This window comes from Sparus aurata, chromosome 2 (assembly GCF_900880675.1).
Source record: "Sparus aurata chromosome 2, fSpaAur1.1, whole genome shotgun sequence".
NCBI lineage: Eukaryota > Metazoa > Chordata > Actinopteri > Spariformes > Sparidae > Sparus > Sparus aurata.
In genome coordinates, this window is record NC_044188.1 from 2,521,466 (window position 1) to 2,540,103 (window position 18,638).

An 18,638-nucleotide genomic window follows, 5' to 3' on the forward strand; every position below is an offset into this window, starting at 1 on the left:
AGCATCAGTTTGCACTGCAGAGCGTCAACGTAGAATTAGCAACAATATGTAATATGCAACGTCCGCTTAGACTTTCAAACCAAAGCTTGCTGCTAAACATTTCACATACTATGAAATATTCTGGCTTTTGGACTGTTAATAACATTGTCAAATGGTTGTGGTGTGGATAGGTTTAGGCACAAAAAGTACTTGGTTAGTTTTAGGAAAAAAACATTCTGCTTTTTGTTAAAATAAACTTCTTCTGTATTCATCTACACTGGAGCCTCCAGAAATTACACTCCTGGTGTAACTACAGTGTCAAATGTAGAAGCCTCAAGCCACTGACCAGACTGCTGTGGTTGTCAGGCTGTATTTGAATGCCTTGCATCTTTCTATCATGCTGTATATTGCAGTAAGCTCAGAGAAGTCTGCCTGTCATGCACTTTAGAACTTACATGCCTCTGGTGTTTGTACTGTAGCTGGTCCAGAGTTTGGAGACGCTGCAGTTACTGGGTGTGGACAGAGTCGTCGTCTATAAGACCAGCAGCAGTCCTGAGACACAGCACATACTGGACTACTACGCACACAAAGGTGGAGTATGATGGAGGTGGAATACGTTTTGCATGTATGAGTGTGACTGCACAACTGCAGCAGGGGTATTGCTATCTGTCCAACCATTATACACACTTTCCCTTTCACTGCCATTGTTTAAACAGCCACCCTTTTCCACGCATGACTTCCTTCCTTCTGCCCTTTTGAGAGGAGTTGCAGGACGTTTATGGACGAGCTGTGATATGTCAGGTCAAGGTCAAGTTCAACTGGACAACAACAAGTACAAAGCTTTTCATGCCTGTGGCCGCAGTTGGTTTCTTCATTAGCTGGAACTTGTCTCTGGTTGTAAAGTCACTGAGGCTAATGTCAACATGTCAGCCTGGATGGTGCAACCATATCCAATGTCCTGAAATCTCCTGTACTTAAACCGGATATGTGTGTGTACAGTGGGTGTGTCAGAGCTTAGAAAAACCACTACCTGCTGCTACTGGGACCACTGGGACTGAACTTTACAGTAAATGTGAAGCTAAACAAAAACTAGGAGCTAAACAGGCTCCACAGAGCTGCAGAGTTTCTAATAATTCTCTGTGGGTTCAATTCTCCTGTCAATATAAAAGAGCCTTCCACATTGCACATGTAGAGACTGAAAAGAAAACAGAGGGATTAGTTTTGCAAACACATCGATCATGGAGGTTCCCATAGGAATAAATGGACTTTGGCTTGAATCGCACACACACAGAGTTATGTGGAAGTGAGAGGCTACAGCATGTTCACCATTTCAGTGACTTCATTTAAAGCCGCATCAGCAGGATGTGGTGTGACAGAATAAGCAGTATCTTAATTCAGCTCTGATAAAGCTGCTGTAGGAGAGTGAGCTGATGTCAGAATCAGCAGCGTGTCATTCAGTGCTGCATCGTTCCCGTGAATCCTTCATGTGTACAAAGGCATTTTAGTTCTGGTAGAAGAAGAATCTGGGAATGGCAAACTGAAACATCTTGACTGCTTCCATGTTCTTGTGATCTGATCCTCACCTGTCTCCTCCTCAGGTTTGGTGGAGGTGATTCCTTGGACTCTGTCCAGATTTCTGAATGTGTCTCGCGGCTGGCTGCCTGAACATGGTCCAGGTGAAATCCATTACTTCGGCCAGATTCCTGTTCTCCATGACTGTCTTTACAGATATATGTATCAGTCCAGATACGTGGCCCTGCATGATATTGACGAGCTCATTCTGCCCCAGTCAGTCGACAGGTAGCACTTTCTATATGAAGTGTCTTTTTGATAAATCTACTGTCAGCTCTGCCAAATGATGCCTGCTGTCAAAAAACATTCCTTATTGAGTTGTTACAGCACACAGACAGTGTGACATACGCTCTTACTACTGAAAGGGAAAGTTTATTCATATAAGACTATTAAGACACAAGGCAATTCAACTTGTATTGATTAATTGCTTATATACTGCTTATGCATTTAAACGGACGGCCTTTAAAACGCTACCAATACATATTTGTAATCATTCTATCACCAGTTGGTCGGAGCTGTTGCCTCTGCTGGAAAAGAAATATGGTGCCCAGCAGTGTTTCATGTTCCAGAACAACGTGTTCCCCAACACCGTCACAGATACTCGTCCCAGCTTCCTGCCCTCAAACTGGCAGAAGGTGCCTGGGGTGGACATCCTGACTCACCTGTACCACGAGCCAGTGAGCAATGACTACAGCGACTTCAAGACCATCGTCAACCCTCGAGCTGTGTTCACCCTGACGGTTCACGGGCTGCTGGAACCAGGAACATCCGAAGCCTGCTCCTGGGTCGACAGGAATATAGCACGGATGTACCACACGAGGTAGACTCATGCACACCCGCTTCTGCAATGATTTGTCTTCTGATATTTATTTCATGCATTTGAAACAAGCCAATCACACATTTGCTCTGGCCGTCAGTTTGTTTACATGCAGCAGTCACCCGTCTACAGGAATCTGATTTCTTTAACATTGTGTTTGATATAGCTCTCGAATTCAAACCAAGTGAAATGTTTTGTTTTGTTTTTTAGTCGAATTATGTTTACATCATCACTTAATCACCAAAACAAGACAAATAATCTCTGGAGAGACTTAAACCATATAACACACCTTATAATAATTCCCCTTCTATCCAGGTGTTGCTCATGTAATGTGGGTCTACTAATCTCTCAAATGCAAATCTACTAAGTGGCTCCTCTCACCTCTCACTGTAAACGTCATGTCTGCTGTCTGTCTGTGCAGACCTCCAAAACAACCCAAGCTGACAGAGGACAAGCTGATTCATGACGACCGACTGCTGAGCTACGGCGCCCGCTTCACACCGAATGTCAGTACCGTGCTCAGGGAATGTGGACTCCTACAAAAGGACAGCATTCAGTAGCATCTATCCATGTGTGAGTTCAAAAGTAAGAACCAAGTTAGTCTTGTTTCTATGCAGATGTTTGACGGACTGTGATCACTGGTATGATTATTTCCGAGATGACTAGACACTTCCAGACTGCACCAGATGAGCAACAGACTCAAGGGGTTTTCTCTTTCTTTTTTCAGTTCCTCTACTCGTGCACTTCTTCGCATGGCTGAGCAGCCAATGAGAGCGATTTCTCTCACTGCCACTGCTTCGACAAGCTCAACTGGCCAAAAAGCTGCTGACAAGTGCAGTAACTAGGGTCCCAGACGCTCACCAACAGCCCCAACATTGGTGTGTATGTTAAGCAGGTATAATGTTTGCCATGTGCACCGTCTTAGTGGATAGTGCAGTCTTAACATGACATTTCTAATAAGCGACAATCAAGAATATCTTGTTCCTCTGTGCCGCAGAGCTCCACTGCTGTCTGAAAAATGATTGAAAACACATCAAAAAGATGTTCTTAAATTATTAAGTAGTAAAGTACTTATTTTATCACAAACCACACTGTTTTACTAAACCTAACAAAGAGCTTTGTTGCTGATACACTGCAACAGTCATGTTGTTTTGAGAACAATGATCTATGTCATTTTGGAAGTGACTAGAAATCTATAAGTGTAGGATTGTGGATGTGTTACCCATCTCACAATATACACAGGGTGTATTCTATGTGGATGGTCATTGTGTTAGCTAGCTAGCTAACCACCTCAAGCTTTGTGACACTTTCAACACACAAAGCTACGTGAGAATATGTGGTTAGCGGTCTTCATGTAAACTTCACCTGGGTACTGAAGATCTTCACTCTCCTGTGAAGTGCTGCCTGCTGTCCGTCTGAGTACCAAGTTTTATGTTTCATGTTAATATCATGTGTCTGTTTCTGTTTTGTTTGGGTTTCTATTTCTTTCATACTGTGTGAATAATTTTCTTTGGTGATTGATTTATACAAATCTTTGACATAATATAAAAGGTGACTACGGTTCTGTAAATGTACAGCAAATGAATTACTGCAATCATCTCAGGGAGTCGGTCTGCAAATGTTTGTAAATAATGAAGAACTTCTGTATTTCTATGACAGAAATACAGCTTCGGTTTCACAGCAGATGACAGAATACTTTAAATCTATGGCAGCATTGTTTAAAAACTGGAGCAACACTAACATTAAATTGCACTGACTTTTCAAGAGTACTTGAATTAAATCTAGATGACAATCTATTCGTTAAGTTATTTTGTACTGTAATTGTCTTTCTGAATCAAATCCTGCTGTATTTAAAAAGTACTTTTTCAATAAATGAATTTGCAGAATTTTACAGTGGCATTCTTTTCACACTTTTACAGAACAGCACATGTTTATAAAAAGGATATTTGACGTCTAAGCATGTAGAAACTGGGCAGAAGTTGAAAGGAAACAGGAAAACCAGACAAAACTTCCAGCTGTTGTTCACATCATTTAACATATGAGCTGTTCATTTAGGGCTGGTGATGATGTTGACAAGGCAAGTGCTTTACAGGGGCATAAATGACATTAAAAGACTGTGGTATCGCAGCTAATCAATTGATGTGAGCTACTTAACTACTGACATGGGTTACAGTGATACTCCCTGCAGAGAGCATCATGTGTGTTATGTTAAAGTATCTATAAGTGTCCAGCAGAGGGCGGACTGAGACTGTTTAAGTGGCCAAGGTTCATATTATGCCTGCAGTAGAAGTAGAGGCTTTCAGCACGAAGCCAGAGTTGTACATGTGACATGCAGCAAGTGGTTCAGTAAAGACCTTTTAGAAAGACCGTTCCTGTGTGGACAGTGGATTATTTATGAAGATACGACATCTTTTTGGCGATGAGGATTTTTCTGGGGGGAGGACAGCCGTCGGAAGGACAAGGAAAAAAAAAAAAAAACACAAGGGAGTTTGTTACATGTCAGGAGATAGCAAGGACTGCAGTTAGCCGTTGGCTAAGAAGAGAGGTATGGCTACAATTGGCACGCTAGCAGCGTTTGACCTCAAGACTCAGACCTAGGACAAGTATACTGAAATACTCTAACAATTATTCGCGGCCAATGAAATAGACAATTCAGACAGGCAAAAAGCTATACTGATAAGTGCTGTAGGAGCATCGACCTACAGCTTGATGTGCAGCCTCCTCAGCCCGGACAAGCCGAAAGATAAATCCTTCCAAGAGCTTGTACTCCTGATGAAAAATCACTTTGATCCAAAGCCCAGCGAAATTGTGCAAAGCTACAAAGCCCAACGAAACAGTAATGGAATATGTGGCCGAGCTATGCCGTTTAGCACAAGATTGTAAGCAGGGCTGTAAACTAGTGGTCACCACTCGCCAAATGCGACTAAAATATTCCCCTGGCAACTTAATTTTGGAGGGACACATGCCACGGGGCGGGTAAATGTTTGTCCCGATGGTCGTGCTCTTGCAATAAATTATGCATGATATAGCAAAACATTGTAGTAGCTGTAAAGTGATAAATTATGACGGCAGCAAATGTTAGTACTAAACCGGTTATTTGTTGCACTGAAGTAGCTCCCCCGACGTCACCGCTGTAGAAAATATTTCCCCTCAGAAGCAACGTAGCGTGTGCGTCACCGCTCTGTAAGTACAAACAAGAGAAATGTCATGCTTGAGGTAAAGTTGGACATAGAGCAAGAGCTTGTAGAAGCAAAGCTAAACTGAATCAGAAGAAACAGGAACTTGCGAATGAATAGAACAGACAAAAAGCGGAGTTCACGCTACCATTCTCACAAAGTACACGAAACAGAAGATGAAAATAAAAGTAATAGCACAGAGGAGGACGCCTTCACATTGAACTCCATCAAGAGTAGACAAGAGCAGCAGACCCAACTGTACAAATTAGGGCATCAGAGCACAGGGTACCCGCGGAAAGTAAACCCTTACACTGTGGAGATGAAACTGAGGAAGATGTAACCTTTGAAGTTGACACTGGATGTGGCCTAACAGTCATGAGTTTAGAGACATTTAAAGAGACGTGGAGACACACCGACCCCCGTGGTTTGAAGCCCATCAACATTAAACTGGAAACGTACACAGGGGATCCTGTTAAGGTGATTTGTGCCACACATGTCAGAGTCCGATACCAGCAGCTGACAAAGAAACTGCCCCTGATCGTGGTCAAAGGGGACGGGTCCAGCTTGCTAGGACGGGGCTGGCTGGAGGAAATATATTTGGACTGGAGAGAAATAAAAACTAGATGCAAAGCTGAAAAAGTGCACCAGATTAAGACAACAGAAAACACACTGCAGCAAGTGTTAAACAAGTACGAGGACGTGTTCAAAGAAGAGTTTGGCAACCTAAAAGGCCCCAAAGCTACCACTCCTGTAAAACGGGATGCCATCCCGCGTTTTTCCGCCCACGGTCTGTTCCATTTGCCATGCGAGCAAAAGTAGACGAGGAAATAGACCGACTGTTGAAAGAAAACATCATCTTGCCAGTGAAATACGCTGAATGGGCGGCACCAGTGGTGCCAATTCTGAAGCCTACAGGGACTGCTTCCCTGGAACAGTATCCAGTACCTAGAGTGGAGGCCCTGTTCACAGCGCTTTCTGGAGGAAAACAGTTCTCTAAACTAGACATGAGTCACGCTTACTAACAAATACTCCTGGATGAAGAATCCAAGAAGTATGTGACAGTGAACACGCACCAAAGGTAATTCACGTACAACAGACTGCCTTTTGGAGTGGCGTCTGCGCCAGCCATAATCCAGAGGACGATGGAAGGCCTACTGAGAGGGATACCTATGGTGGTTGTGTATCTGGATGACATCTTGGTGAGCGGGGAGGACGAGGCAGACCACCTGAAGAACTTAGATGAGGTATTGAGCAGGTTGGAGGAGGTGGATCTGCGGCTGAAAAGAGGCAAGTGCGCCTTCATGCAAAAAGAAGGGGAGTACTTGGGGCACAGAGTGGATGCACAGGGGCTCCACCTGGTGGAGAAGAAAGTTAAAGCCATCATGGATGCTCCTGCTCCCACAAACGTCACAGAATTAAAAGCATACTTGGGTTTGGTAAATTATTACAACAAATTTCTCCCCAACCTGGCAACCCTGCTGGCCCCCCCTACATTAACTTTTGAGACAGAATGTAAACTGGTCATGGCAAAGGAAACAAGAAGAAGCATTCCAAAAATCAAAGACACTACTGACCTCAGCTGATGTCTTAATCCACTACTCAGCCGACCGAGAGTTACTTCTCTCATGCGATGCGTCACCATACAGTGTTGGAGCCGTACTGTGACCCAGGATGGACGATGGCAGTGAGAAACCCCTGGGGTTCATGTCACGCACACTCTCACCTGCTGAAAAGAGGTACTCTCAGCTCGACAAAGAAGGCTTAGCGGTAATGTTTGGCCTCAAGAAATTCCACAAGTACTTGTACGGCAGAGTTTTCATAGATCATAAGCCGCTGATTGCTCTTTTCAACATGAAGAAGCCTATACCTCAGATGGGCTCACCAAGAGTGCAAAGATGGGCTGTGACATTGAGCGCTTATGAGTACAACATTGTGTACAAGCCCGGCAAACACCATGCAAATGCGAATGCACTCAACAGATTGTCTGTGCCGGAAACAGCGCCTAAAAAGGAGGTGACCGAACAAGTCTTGATGATGGATTTACTGGACGACACACTAGTTGACACCATACAAATCAAACGTTGGACAGCTAAGGATGTCATCCTGTCCCAAGTCCATGAGTATACCCTAAAGGGATGGCCTGCACATACAGATGCTCATTTCAAGCCATATCAACAAAGGAAGATGGAAATGAGTGTGAGGGAATGGTTGTGTGCTCTGGGGAGCTAGAGTAATCATCCCCTCCAAAGGCAGAGACAAAATACTGAAGCTACTACACCAGATTCACACGGGCATGTCAAAGATGAAAGGCCTGGCAAGGTCATATGTGTGGTGGCCAGGTATGGACGAGAACAATGAAAAAGAAGTGCAGGTATGTGAAGAATGTCAAAAACACCACAAGTCACCACCCACTGCACCATTACACCCCTGGGAATGGCAAGAGTCGCCGTGGTCCAGGATCCACGTGGACTATGCAGGGCCTTTCCTTGGTGAGATGTTTTTACTCATTGTGGATGCCCATTCCAAGTGGATGGACATTTACCCCGTGAAATCAGCTTAATCACAAGACACCATCGAGAAACTGCGACAGAGTTTCAGTGTGTTCGGCCTGCCGAAGATGTTGGTGTCAGACAACGGAACATGTTTCTCGAGTGCTGAATTTGAGACATTTATGAAACAAAATGGCATTGATCATGTAAGATCAGCACCTTTCCACCCATCCCCCAACGATCTGGCGGAGAGGGCGGTGCAGACTTTCAAAGAGGGGATGAAGAAGGTAAAAGGGGACACTCTACAAACCAGACTGTCCAGATTTCTGTTCAGTTATCGAATCACACCGCATGCAACAACAGACTTGTCAACTGCAGAACTGATGATGTCACGGAGGCTTTGATCAGCTTTTGTCTTGCTAATGCCTGATGTGAAAACAAGAGTGCAGCAAAAATAACTGAAACAGAAAGAGAATCATGACACAAAGAAAAGACCGAGAAGATTCGCACCAGGGGACAGTGTGTTCACCAGAAACTACTCCTATGGTCCAAAGTGGATCCCAGCTGTTGTTGTGAGCTCATCAGGTCCAGTGTCGTACACCGTCACCATCAGAAGCGGTCAAACCATAAAGCGACATGGGGATCAGGTTAGAGCAAGATTGACAGACCATGTGCCTCACGAACTGGACACCGAGCTGAAGTTGCTGCCTGACACGGAAGCAGGCTCTGAGGACTGCTTGCCAGCAATAATGGAAACAACACTGAAATCTCTGCCAGATGAGCCCCGGGTGCCGCAGCCTGCTCCATGCACTCAGGCTCAACCAGAATCACCAGTTGTACCAGTGGTGCGACGTTTCCAGAGAGAGAGACGTTCACCTGTGCGTCTCAAGGACTTTGTTAGATAGAGTGAGATCCTCCCAAGAATAGAGCAACAATGCACTCTGGATCTCACGGGAAGGGTGTATCTTCCCAGTTAAGTTATACAGTAAAGGGGTGCGCAGGTTGTTGAGTGGTTAGAGCGCATGCCATAAACGCAGCCGACCCTGGTTCAATTCCGGCTGGAGGTCCTTTGCTGCATGTCACATCCCCCTCTCTCCCATATTTCCTATCTGTCTACTGCTTAATAAAGGTGTCTATGCCAGAAAAAATCTTTAAAAAAAAAGTTATACAGTAAAGGACAGTATGAAAAGAAAGAAAGATATTCATAATTGTTCTACTGTCCTGTGTTAATGTTGATGATTGATCCAGCACATGAATGTTCTACATTTTTTGTTTGACAAGTACAAGTTGTTAACTTAAGGGGGAGGAGATGTGGTATCGCAGCTCATCATTTGATGTGAGCTACTTAACTACTGACATGGGTTACAGTGATACTCCCTGCAAAGAGCATCGTGTGTTATGTTAAAGTATCTATAAGAGTCCAGCAGAGGGTGGACTGAGACCATTAAAATGGCCAAGGTTCATATTATGCCTGCAGTAGAAGTAGAGGCTTTCGGCACGTAGCCAGAGTTGTACATGTGACATGCTGCAAGTGGTTCAGTAAAGACCTTTTGGAAAGACTGTTCCTGTGTGGACAGTGGATTATTTATGAAGATACGACCAAGACATTAAAAATTGTGTTTAAAATGAATTAAACTCCTAAAACCTCCTGGCTCAGTGGTCTTCTATGTTCAGAGCTTATCTCTGGAAGTAGCAGTTCTCCTTCATGGTGTTGTCCTCAAGGTCAAGTTTATTCTATAGCACATTTAAAAATAGTCAGAGTTGACCAAAGTGTTTCACAGGCTCAAGAATGAACAATTCACAAATAAATCATCAAACAAACAGAGCACACAAAACAACAGTGCGTGGAGGCGAGATGTCCAGGCTTCACTTGGACTCCTATCGGTTGTTTTGGTTTGTCTCGCCTCTCGTCCTTGGCAGGAGGAACTGATGTGTGATGCACAGAGTAAAACAACAAACTACGCTTGCTGACTTGTTAAGGCAAAAATCCATCTCCCGGAAAATGATGAAATTGTCAATAAAGTTCACAGATCGAGCAGCACATGTAGCTTTGAGAGAGGCAAATGTTTAGGGTGCTGATGGAACACATGATGGCAGAGAACGAGAGAAAGTAAGACACAATGTAATGATACATGAAAACTGTTTATTATTATTTTTATTTTTATGAAAATTGTGGATGCAAAGAACCTGCCATCTTTCTAGTAGGTCATATTTTCAGCTCAAACACTTCCCAAGAACGCTCAGATCTCTGCAGAAATAAGAAATTATTAAACATTTTCTTTTGAGTTTGCCGGCTTTAAATTTAATATACAGAAGCTGCAACATTAATACTAACATGGCTACTTCCACATAATAAACATGAGGATAAATATCTCTACTTTTATACTCATGATATGTTTGTGTCTTTACAAGTGACTGTCTCTTACCACTTGAAAGGAGTTTAATAATTTAATCCATCTCTCTTTAATTTGCTTTAGTTTCTTGAATTAGAATTATTATGAAAGTATCAGAAGTCTTTCGGTGTTAATATGTCTAACTTGGTAGATCAGGTTATATTAGCAAGCGTTCACAAACACTGGCAGTCAAATAACATGTTCCATGATTTATATTTGTTCTTCTTCAGCAGGAGTTAACACTGTCAACACTTGGACCTGCTGGGAATGTGATATATACAAAGCTCAACAACACCCAGCAGACATTGTTTGGATGGTAGTGTTGTGTTCCTGTCCGCATGAACAACATGAACAGTAAATCAAACAGTCTATAATCACACATCTTTTGAAATAATAAATATCCATCAGGGTTTTTGTTCAACATTCAACATTTATAATTAACATTTCACAGGTCACATGACTTTGGCTCTTGAAGTTAATTGTCTTGGTTTCCGAGCACACAACTTTCCTGTTCTGCTCCATTCTCTAGTGATGGGAACGGCAGTTCTTTTTACTGTACTGAATCTCTAGAATCCGTTCATTAAAATGATTCATTCAAAAGATTCGTTCACCGAATCGTTCAGTGCTCTCCAACTCCCTGAAGTGATAAGCAGCCAAACGATCCGTCATTCAGTTCATTAATCAGCCCTGAGGTTCACGTTCACTTACTGAGGGACGGTGCGTTCACAGACTATAGTACACAATCATTCATGGGAGACGCAGCGCTGCTTTGAGTGGTATACATGCACTAAAATTATTACACGGTGAAAGTGTCCTCTGTACAAAGTAAAATCACTTAACATGATGCTACACGGATGTTAGCAACACAGCGCTAATTTTAGCAGTACGGTTACTGAACGTGAATCAACTCCTCTGCCCTGAGTAAGTGAGTGACACAGAGCCACTTTCAGCGCAGTACGTGAACGAGAATCACGTCCTCAGCGAAGCGAATCATGAGTGAGTGACAGCGCGAACGTGATTCACGTCCTGGCGTCCAGCAGGAGGTAACCCCCATTTCAGATATCTTCAATCCAATTGTTACTAGTCATAATTTTCATATCAGATATCCAAAATGAAAAACTATGTAATTTTGAATATCCGAAAATACATGGTGATGAGTAAAAATGTCATTATGGATCAGGCACGTGCACACATAGGGCCCAAGGGGTGCTTGAGCCCCCGCCCTTTTTACCTCGTATTAAAAAGTGTCCTTTTGTGTGTTTTTTAATGAATAAATAAATTCCTGTTGTGCAAAAGGATGTAAAAACGGCGGTATAAAAACGCCACAGTTATTTACCGTACGCATTTCGTACGTAATGCGGTGTTGTATGTGTGTGTTGACAGGGGTGGGTCCAGAGAATTTTCTGGTGGGGGGCACAGTGGGTAACAACATTTAATCTGGGGGGGCCGCCCAAACGTAACAAAAATTAAAGTCAATATGGGTGATCACTTCAATTTATATTGAACAGTCACACACTGTTTTCATCTTGCTTTTCTTGGCCACATTAAATCTGCTGGGTGTACTCTTACCAAGTGGTTAACACACAGAGCACTAGCATGTTTGCTGCACAGAGTTAGCAAGAAGTTAGTGCTTTTAGCTCTGTACAGTGAACATAGCAGTCAGTGCATTTACATGCACAGCTTAGTCAGATTACAGCCATAGTTTGACTATGCTGCTCAATCGGACAACTGCAATTATCCGAGTATACATGCCAGTGAGAAAATCGAATTACTGGCCGAAAACATGTCATACCCCGGTACGCTAGGTGACGCTGTACCCATTTCAACTAGTGTTAACGGCGCACCTCCGGCTGACCTCTTTACGTCACCAGCTGCCTCGGCATTCCAGAAAGATGGTGTACGAAGAGCGAGACGAAGCTACATCTTTGTACACTTCGTATATGGTGTACATGATAATTACACAAACTAGTAGCACAATGGCGCTCTTTCTTGCGGTGATTTCGGAGGAAAGCCACCGCCGCCGCCAGTCTACTTCCGGCTCACAGCCCCAGGGTAAAATCTCGCGCCTGCGCAGAACGCAAAATCCGATCCGATCCGCTGGAAACATATACATGCAGGAGTAATGCGACTTTCAATCGAATAATCTACGTGGTGTAATTCGACTATGAGAAATCCGATCCGGTCCGATTTTAGTCAGACAAAGGTGTATACATGCATCTTAAAAATCCAATCATAGTAAGACTAACGCAGTAGTTTTCTTGAGTGTCATGTAAACGCACTGAGTGTTCTGTATAGTAATCCGTTTTAAGCATCACTTAAATTCTTACAATGTAACAACAATCAATATCCTTTAATAATAAAATAAATAAAACAAAATAAAAATTTAAAATATACTTAAAAAATATACTTAAAAAACTCAGTGTTCAGTGTAGTTATCAGTTTTAATAAGACTAAGCACAATCATCACAATGACATTTAGAACAGTAACAGCAGAACAGTTTTGTACAGTAAACATGTGAGTTCACTTCAGTGATCAGATTTAAGCAGAGTAGGTACCACCTACCACTAAAAATAAGAACATTAAGCATATTCTATACTCTAAATCAGCACTTAGTGCTCAGCTTTGTATATTAAACATCTCAGTGCTCCATGTAGTAGTTACTCTTAAAAATGAGTCTGTGGAAATTAATACTCATGATCAACACTAACATTTAAAAATATACGTTTGTTCTTGTTCCCACAGCCAGTGTCTGAAAAATATTTGCATGCCTGTAGATTTTGGATTTTTTAAATCAGGAAAAGAATTAAGTTCATTTTTAAAGATGTTTAACATTTTATTTAACTTTTTAAACATTGAGTTGGTTCATTAAGCAATGACAACAAGTAACATTTAGATTGTCAAGCTTTATCCTTTTAAGTATATTAAGGGACAACTACATTTCAGCCGGCAAGTAATACAAAAGAGTAATTCATCCATGTTGCTGGTGATTGGTTAATAACATTTTTAATATATATTCTACCTCTACCATGGGGACCTTTCGGTGAGGCAAAAGTAGGATGAACTGGGAGGTTCCTGTTGGTGCTGGAGCTGCTGAAGCTGCTGTAGCTGTCATCTGACTCAGCATCATCATCACCAGGGCAGTCCTCTCCTTTTGTGTATCTGAAAGTATTGATTGACACAGTCAACACTTTAATAATTCTATTTTAAACAGAACATACATGATTGTTTTTTTAATAATAAATAGCATGAATTGCAAATATTCATATACACAATTTTTAGTGCATAGTGACAGTTTAGTACTGTGATTAAAAGGAGGTATTGAAATTGCTTCATTCACGGAATAACGGTAAAATCGCGCAGAACACCACATTACACGTTTTAAAGCATTTCCCTGATACCTGCATTTTCACCTGGAGGTCCATGAGTGCTGGTCTGGCCCTGGAGATGTTGGTCTGTGTCAGCTGCCTGGCTGCATTCAGCTTGACTACTCTCACACTCCTGCTGGTCATCTGCACTCTGCCTGCCCATTTTCTTCTTCTGTGAAGTAATTGGAGATACCTCCCTGCCTCCGTTTCATACTGTAGTCTACATTCAAAACGTGTCCACAAACACAATGAAAAGCAAAATGTTATTTGTACTGTACCAACATCACAGTGGCAACATTGATATGATACTCTGTTGTTGACTGTTTCATGTCACAAGACGCGAAACATACAACGGATGTTAATTGCTAACGTTAAACAGTGGAGAGGTGTTTACATTTATCCAGATGGAGAGCTAACTAAAGAAAACACACAAGATAAGTTTCCCATGCTAACTGAACCAAATTAGACTCAAATGGAACACAAGTTAGCAAAACATTGTTGTGAACGACTTAAAGAACCTGTAGAGTTATGTTCTTACCTTCACTCGGTGCACCTGGTACCGTCACGTTGAGAAAAAGTCCGTTACTGGTGAAGTCACAGGAGTTCATTAGCAGCCGCGGAGCCACTTCCCTTGTCTTTTTTCCAAAATAAAAGCCGTCATAAGTTCTTAATACAGTCTACTCACAAGGTTTCAGCTTTGCTTCCGTCGCCTTCCACTTATTCAATGTGCTTAAATATGTGTCATATTTCAGAAGAGTGTCCATTTGTGCTTGTTAAACTAACTGCTTGTTAATGAGAGTTAATAATAATCTGACAGCTGTCTGTGTCGACTGTTTATCTGCCACAAATCTTAAACTTCTTCCAGATATTGAGTTCACTGTGACTTTGCTGTTGTAAACATTGCTGTTCCTACTAACAGTCACAGAAGTCATTTCTTGGTTTTGTCACATTTTTAGATGTGTAGCCTGTATTTCTAGTTTGCACTTGCCCTCCAATAAACAGTCTAATAATAAACCAGTGTTTTATTGCTTTTTAAGAATTGCAGCTGAATTACATGTCTTCCAAACCTCAGTATTATGATAATGTGAATAAACTCATGTTGACACAAATGAAATGGCAATTACATATCACTCACAGCTACACAGGATACACAGCTAAGTAGTTAGCTGTACATAAGTACTTTGTTTATTAATTTTACATTAATTAATCTACATATTGTGTCATTAAGGCCTGAAAAAAATTGTGTGCGCACATGCTGCCCTTTTCTGACCTTGAGCCCCTGCCCTTCAATAATCATGAGCACATCCCTGCTCCCGTCATTTCACACACGTCACATGTGAGCAGCGTGAGAGAGGTGAGTCTGCTCCTCGTCTCTCAGCAAGGAATGAACGCTCAGGTATGTTTGTAAGCTCAGAATGATGTTTAAAGTGTCTGTGGCTGCAGGAATATTACAGAATGACTTTTCTAAACTCAATATTTATGGAGTCTCACTGTGTTGTCGTGGGCTCACATAACGCATAGATACTTTACTTTCAATATTTAAATAAGGCTGATGTGCGAAATGGAAAAATGTGAAATATATGATTAAAAAAACAAAAAAATGAAGTCAGTAACTATTGTTTTATAATATATTAGTTTGTCACAAGTTCCGCAGTGATGCGGTCAGAAAGAGAAAGTAAATTTCCTTTGCGCACGAGGAGAATTACAAGAATTACAAAAACAAACACTGCACCTCTAAATGTTAACTTAATCGACCTTTATACAGTTTAATTTTTTACAATCATAACTTATTCTAAGCCCAGTACCTGAGACCTTCTGCCTCCCAACACCTGCCTGTGTGTTCTTTTCTGTGTGATAAAACAAGCTTCATCGATTCACACGATGAATGACCGGATTATGATGCAGGCGGCATTTGTTTTAAGGAACCTGTAACACTAAAATAACACTTATTCTAAATGTATTTTCTTGTCAACTTTTTTAGCGAAGCCTCCTGTTTGTACGTCATTCAGAGTTAAAGGTTGAGTGAATGTGTCGTGTTTGGAGCAGTCGGATATTCAGTCGTTCTGTTTTGTGATGAGCGTCAGTGGTTAGTTCCTGTTGTAGCTCTGTGATGATATGCAGTTATCAGGTCTCGGGCAGGACTTTTTTAACATGGTTGTGAAAATTAAGTTTGCTCTCAATGGGCCTCATTCATGAACCGTTCTTACGAACAAATTTGTTCTTAAGTCCCACTTAGGAAGATTTTACGAAGATTGTGGCATTTATGAATTTTTTCTTATCTAGGATTTTTTCTTAGGCAAGAACAAATCCTACGAACACTCAGGAGTACTCTTACGCACATTTCAGTGCCAAAATGATGGCATGGTTGTGTTTTCTTCTCTTGTGTAGTTCAATAAAATGCAATATTACAGTGATAATTCTGTCATATTTATTCATTTATTTATTTATTTCATATTTTTGGTCATTTACAAAGAATTTAAATTCTAAAATAAATTAAATGTGCCAATGATTTAAGATAAATCAAGTAAATTGGAAACATGTCATCAATTAGTAACCCCCCCCACGCTATTTATACGTGGCATTTCTCCATCCAAGGCCCGCAAAACAATGGCATATATTTTGCTCCTGCGGCTTTCATCAATGTAAGAAGACAGCTGCAAACAATTCTGAGGCTTACGAACGAGTTGGTGAATCTGACGTAGGGTTTTCTTAAGGAATCTCTTAAGAACAACTTAAGAAAGAATCTAAGAAGATTCTTAAGAAGATATTGGTGAATGAGGCCCATTGTTCATATTACCTAGACCTTTATCCTTCCAGATTTGTCCAACTGTCAGCCTAACAGCAGCAGCACTGAGGCATCATGTTGGCACCTCGACTCAAGAAGTTCAGATGGATGATGATTATCAGTCCTGTCACCACCATCCTGTCTCTAATCCTGCTGCTGTGGACCTACACATATGGGTAGGTGAAACGACTCGTCTGATCTGCAGCCATATGACAATGAAAACTGTTGACAGTGAGGGTGGATGGAGACTCAGTGTGACTTAAACAACCCAATTTCCAGGATCTTATGTATGTTTCTGCAAACCAGATGTGACGAAACTTTGTTTCAGTTCTACTTGATGTTGTGACATTGCCGTCTATACAGTCTGGTTACATCAAGGTACACAAACCACAACTTAGGGTTCAGGGAAAATATCAGTTTTGTCTTAAAGCACCTGGTTTTGTTGCCTCAAACATGGCTGGAAATGTCCCTTCATCTCATTCAAAATATCCATCGGTGTAATGCTTACAAATGTTGAAATTCCATCTTGAACAGTGGTCTCTCAGCTAGCTTATTAGCAGTAATGCAACCAGCGCTTCCTCCACATCCTGCATGGTGTGGTGTCAACAGCAGCCGCAAATCCTTTTATCCAATGCGGCTGAAGGAGTGATGGGAAATAGAAAGGAACATCTGTCATGTGTACCCATTAAGAAATTAATTTATTCTCTTCTGTGGAAGAAATTTGTTTCTCGAGTCTATACAACAAAAAGACAATAAGGCATAAACGCAAAAACAGACACAGAACAGCAACACATGTTGTTAAAGCCTTTACAGCTCATGACCTGTTTCTTTCTGGGGTTGGTTGTCTGTATCTGCATCCAATGGGGAAGAGGGAGAAGTGTGTTGAGGGGATGGCAGGAGTCAGTGAGGGCTGTTAGTGTGGACACCAATTAGTTTAGAAGATATGTTGATGACTTTAAGGAGCTTATTTTGATTGGTTAGGGTGAGCATCGTATCGAAGAGGTAGGAGGTGATGTGGAAAAGAAAAAATTCACTTGAGTCAGATGAGATCAGACCTCCATACATATTTTAATTAAATACAGTCAGACAATCTTCAGAGTTCAATTATAAACAGGTTTTACTGGCAGAAGCAGTGTTGATTCAGTGGCAACTGTTTGCAAAACCACATTGGTGAACCATATCTCCTTTCATGTTCCGCCATTATGTCATCCTTTATGTACTCAAAACCATGACAGTATTCTTACTGTACATAATATTTTCTTATTTTGCATGGGAGCTGATAATTAGCCTGTGCCATCCGATCACTGTTGACGTCATCACCTCCCTTCTCTCTGCTTTAACATCCTCATTTCCATAATGTGTCCTAATTAGGGCTGGGCGATATATCGATATAAAAATTATATCGATATATTTGTTAAATGTGATATGGAATTAGACCATACCGCATACATCGATATAGTTCAAATTTGCGCTGTGGTCCTTGCTCCGGGCAAACTGCTGACCCGGAGCTCTCTGCACTGCTCCCCCCGCCCCTCCTCTTTCATGCACAGAGAGGGGAGGGGCTGGAACAGACACTCCGGCACTCTTCAACAAACACTTTGGTGGCCGCCGTTGCCCCGCACTTTTGCCTTGATACCCCGTTAAAAAAGATCATCGCACGGCCACCGGACAGCGTAGCGAGCTTGCCTTGAATGACAGCCACCTGAGTGAACAGTAGTCACTCACAGTAACTTCAGTGAGTCCGCGGTTCGCGCAGGTGGAGTCTCATCATCACGATGATCTCACGTGAAAGCCTCTCAACAGCAGCAGCGTCAGCAGAAAAACGAAACTTGCAGCACAGCGAGCGAGCTAAACCGGTTTGACATGATACGTAACTGATTTATGTGGTAGGATTTAGTCCGGTAAAGTCGGAAATATATTCACAGATTCGAACTTCCCAGTCAATAACTCATAAGTGAAACCTTGTTAAAACACAACTGACGGCTCTTTCCTACGGTAGTGAGGAAGACAACGAGCTACAACCGTATTTTCATCAAAACGAGCGTCTGGACATTAACTCTG